The 4,819-nt window shown below is 49.7% G+C and overlaps 1 long non-coding RNA gene across 1 annotated transcript; it reads right to left on the bottom strand.

Annotated features, from left to right (window-relative positions):
• LOC129150580 (uncharacterized) lies at nt 1–2,400 on the bottom strand. The gene is made up of 3 exons (XR_008557292.1): nt 2,309–2,400; nt 895–1,046; nt 1–326 (listed from the first exon to the last, which is right to left on the bottom strand). It is a non-coding gene; the product is annotated as an uncharacterized LOC129150580 (long non-coding RNA).
• Nucleotides 2,401–4,819: the final 2,419 nt, after the last annotated feature.

Genomic DNA, 4,819 nt, shown 5'->3' with positions numbered 1-4,819 from the left:
ACATCAATGATGAGAGAGGGTCATTGATTGGCTGCCTCTTGCACACTACCCACTGGGAATTGAGCCTGCAACCCAGGCATGTGTCCTTGACCGGGAATGGAACTGTGACCTCCTGGTTCATAGGTCGATGCTCAACCACTGAGCCATGCTGGCTGGGCTCAAAACACTTTTGACTGATTTAGAAGTATTGCCTGCCTCATCCTGGACTTGTGAGATACAGTCTCCATACATGCTTTTCTATCCCCTTCTCCACTGTATCCAATTGCAAGTTCTTTTCTCCATATGGTGCAGTATGCTCTGTTTGGGTTATTTACCTCCTAATCCATCTGTCATTAAAATAACACAGTCGTTCAGCCTTCTTTTTTGGTGAAGGGATCATGCTTGCGTTGGTATTATAATTCTCATTTTCTTTGTCTACACCTGAAGTCAGGCTGGTTTAGCCACACACACATAAATCAGTCCTCACTCCCTGTCCTGGCAGTCCCAGTGTAAGACTTGTTTCCTCCACAATAAGCAGCAGGAAATCCTCACTGTTCCACCCCCTACTCACTGTGTGATCTACTGTAGTTACTGAATCTTCTCCGGGCCTTAGTTTCTTTCTCTGTGAAACGACACTTACATAATACTTACCTCATTGCATCCTTGGATATTTCTCTAGTCCTCACATGTGAAGTGTTTGGTGCAGTGCCCCAAATAGGAAAGAAATATCTACTGTCCTCTACCTGGACCTCAACCCATATACTTCTCACTCCCCACTTACATCGTAAGACCCTAAACTCTACTTTCCCCCAGGACACTTGGCCACATGCAGCCCACACAAACTCATCGTGATCATGATGTTCTTTTAGAAAGAAATTCTCTACACAAGGGCCCTTGATGGAGTACGCAGCTTACCTTCTCCATTTTTAAAGGGGATAAACCCCAAACCCCTTCATCTTCCAATGTTGGGATCCATTTTTATAGTATGGTCAAGGACCTCTCCAAATTTGGTAAAATAGTCTTTTGGGTCCTTTTTGCTTGTATCAGGCCACCAACGAACTATTTATCTGAAATGGTAGGGTGAGACACATGGCCACAAGAAATCTTACAAGGAAGCTGTTGGTTTAGAATGTCTTATAGGAAATCCATGAGTTAAGGAAGAGCTGGATCTCCCAAATCTTGCATTGGAAAAATAACAAATAAAGCCACCATCCACAGCCAAGGTCTACACACACACACACACACACACACACAGTCTACCCTTGAAAGACGTTAACAAATGTGCATTACCTCCTTACTGAAATCTCAGCTCTACATGGACCCTAACTAAACTTAAGACCACGGCACCCCCAGGTGGAAGAGGGAAAGGACAGGCAACCTCACCCACCAGGCCCTGGGCACTCCTCACACTGGAAGGTGTTCTTTTGTTTTGTTTTCTTACCCCAAGACCAAAACCCAACCCTCTTATCAAAATGTTACCATCTACCTCTGTCTTACCCTGAACCCAGATGTCACTCTCAAAAAACTTGGTTGGCCTTCTTTGGCTTAGATGGTTACTAATAGTGGCCCTGCGACCCTGCTCAACCCCAGGCCGGCTGGCTATGGGTCCCCATTCCCAAGGACACTGCATTTTTAACTGGCTCCCAGGTGAGGATTCTTAAGCAGAAAAAAGTTTGTGAACTTGTCCTGGGGTTTCTCTTGAGGGAGAGGGGGTGGAGGAGACACGCTATCATTTACCGCTGGTCTGGGACTGATCCCCAGTCACATGCACCCTGATTGACACAAAGATGTGGCTCACTCCATCTTCATCCCTAAGTGGTTTGTAAAGCTTGCTTTCTGTGGGCCTACAAGACATTCAAGAGGCCACATATCCCAATACTTTTAGGGAGAAGAAGCTTTGTGCTTTGATACATTTCATTGGCAGGAGCCACTGAATCAGACATTGTCAAATACTTATCATAATAACAGTAAAAGTAACTAATATTGATTAGCACTTACTAAGTGCCAGATATTATTCTAAGAGCTTGATGTGTACTAACTGAACAAATCCTTACGACCACTCTAGAAAGCCGGCACTCCTGTTGTCCCCATTATGCAGATGAGAATTTGGGGGCTCAGGAGGATTAAATAATTTGTCCAAGTTCATTTGGCTAGAAAGTGGCAGCACAAGATATGACCTCAGGCACCCAGGTTCCTAGCGACAGTGGACACTGCAGTCAGTAAGTGACTCCATCCCCAGCTGGAGGGAAGGATGGAAGGATGGAAGGAGGGAGGGAAGAGGATGGAGACCCCAACTTCGACCTGGCTCAGCCCAGGTTCAAGGGCATACCTTCCTCTCGGCCACTTGCCATCTCCTCCAGGCAGCTCCCCGACGACGCTGAACCGAAACTTCCACCACCCCCACAGCACCTGCCCCGCGTCCTCTGGTCTGCCTCCCTGGCCTTCTGGCTCCAGGTTGAGGACTCCCGGGCCCAGGCAGGCGATCCGCCTACGGGAGCGGCCTTGTGTCCATTTTGGGGGGTGTCCGTGCCTCCATGCTCCTCTCTCCTCACCAGCTTCTGACATCCTGGGCACACCTGGCCGCTCCGCTCGCCGCTGTGGACGCGGTGGACGCCCCAGAGCCCGCTTCGTTACTAAGACGCCTCAGCACACCTTCTGGCTTCCGGGGATGCAGTGGGACGCATTTCTGCGACCCAAGTAGGGGGCGGAGTCCCCTCTGCAAAGCTCATGTTCATTGGCTGAGCCTGCCTGACACTCAGCCATGCGCCAGCGTCCCATTGGCCTCAGGGCGCGCGCTCTAAATCCTGGGGGATTCGTCTTTCCAGAGCGCCGGGGGGCCGGCGCAGAGGGTCCCCGGGAGCCAGCGGGAGACTTCCGGTCCCGCCCCGCGAAAGGCCAGGGTGCCGCCCTCCGTCCGCTGACGCCGCAGCCTCTCGCCCCCGCGAGCCGGTCTCGGGGCTTCACGGAAGTGACAAAGAGCCAAAAGTAAGACAAAACCAGTTCAAATCCCCATAGTCAAACCGCAAGTTCAAGGAAAACAACTATAAATGAGAAAAGTATAAGTAAGCAAAAGTCAGTTTTGCAAAGGCAAAACAAATAACGGAAATTCAAGGAGGCGAATTTAAGAAAAGGTAAAACCTGAACCTAGTTTCAAATTTAGGATATTTATACCGATTTCTATTTAGACCTCGATAAGCGAAACTTCACCGTCAATAAATCAAACTCTTCGTATTTGATGGCCTTTCCTCTGAAAAGGCGGCAGGGGGCACTAGGTGCTCTGGTTTCATTCAGGTAGGCAGGGCGGTTTAGCCTTGTCAGTTAATATCAAACATCAAATAGTTTGCTCTTAGGGGATGCTTAAAAAACTTAACAGTAAGTGGGAAAATGGAGATGGTCTACGTACAAGAATGTTTATATGACAAAAGGTAACAATTTCTGCATCACAATCTGTTGACTAAGAAGTAGAAATATTGTGTGTGGTGGGGGCAGGGGCAATTACAGGGCATACAGGGAAATTTTGAGCTGGGCTCTGAGAGTGGCGGGTCAGTGAAGGGTGACCACAGGACAGCAGCTGACCCCCTGTCCCAGGCCTGCCCTCTGGACCTATTGTGAACTTTTGCCAAGGACATGAGACTTTCCATTAAACACTGGGACTGAGGGATTTCCCAGGACTGGGGACTTTCCTATAAACAATAATAACAACAACTAACATTTCATGAGCACCTGTTATGTGCCAGCCATCTTCTGAGCATTTTACAGGCACCAGATTTCTTTGATCTTCACAACAACCCTCTGAGATAGGTACTATGTCATGCCGTATTTTATAGAGGAAGAAACTGAGGCAACATAGTCAAGGCCATGCAAACAGTTGAGAAGTGTCAAATCCAGGTTTAAGGAAAGGGTGTGCCAGGCTCTGAGGTCATTCAGCTTGGGTTCCGATAATGGCTTCATTGCATATATTATTAGTACAGAAAAGCATATAACGTTATGACGAGCACATAGAAAATATAATAGTGTTCGCTATTATTATTATTAAACTAGAGGCCCGGTGCACGAAATTCGTGCATGGAGGGGGGTTGTCCCTCAGCCCAGCCTGTACCCTCTCCAATATGGGACCCCTCAAGGGATGTCCGCCTGCCCGTTTAGGCCCGATTGATCGGGCCTAAACGGGCAGTCGGACATCCCTCTCACAATCCAGGACTGCTGGCTCCCAACTGCTTGCCTGCCTGCCTTCCGGATTGCCCCTAACCGCTTCTGCCTGCCAGTCTGATCACCCCTAACCACTCTGCTGCCAGCCTGATTGCCCCCAACTTCCCTCCTCTGCTGGCCTGATCACCCCTAACTGCCCTCTCCTGCAGGGTTGATCACCTCCAACTGCCCTCCCTTGTAGGCCTGATCCTTCTCAACTGCCCTCCCTTGCAGGCCAGGTGCCTCCCAACTGCCCTCTCCTGCTGGCCATCTTGTGGTGGCCATCTTGTGTCCACATGGGGGCAGGATCTTTGACCACATGGGGGCAGCTATATTGTGTGTTGCAGTGATGAGCAATCTGCATATTACTCTTTTATTAGGTAGAGGCCTGGTACAGGGGTGGGGGCCAGCTGGTTTGCCCTGAAGGGTGTCCCGGATCAGGTGGGGGTTCCCTTGGGGCGTGGGGCAGCCTGAGCGAGGGGCCTGTGGTGGTTTGCAGGCCGGTCATGCCCCCTGGCAACCCAGGCAGAGGCCCTGGTACCTGGAATTTATTTTCCTTCTACAATTGAAACTTTGTAGCCTGGAGCAGAGCCAAGCCTGGGGCTCCCTCCAAGACCGGCAGCCATTTGTGTTGGGGTTATAATTGAAACTT

Source organism: Eptesicus fuscus, chromosome 10 (genome assembly GCF_027574615.1).
Source record: "Eptesicus fuscus isolate TK198812 chromosome 10, DD_ASM_mEF_20220401, whole genome shotgun sequence".
NCBI classification, from domain to species: Eukaryota; Metazoa; Chordata; class Mammalia; order Chiroptera; family Vespertilionidae; genus Eptesicus; species Eptesicus fuscus.
This window is presented reverse-complemented; position numbering and strand designations above follow the sequence as displayed.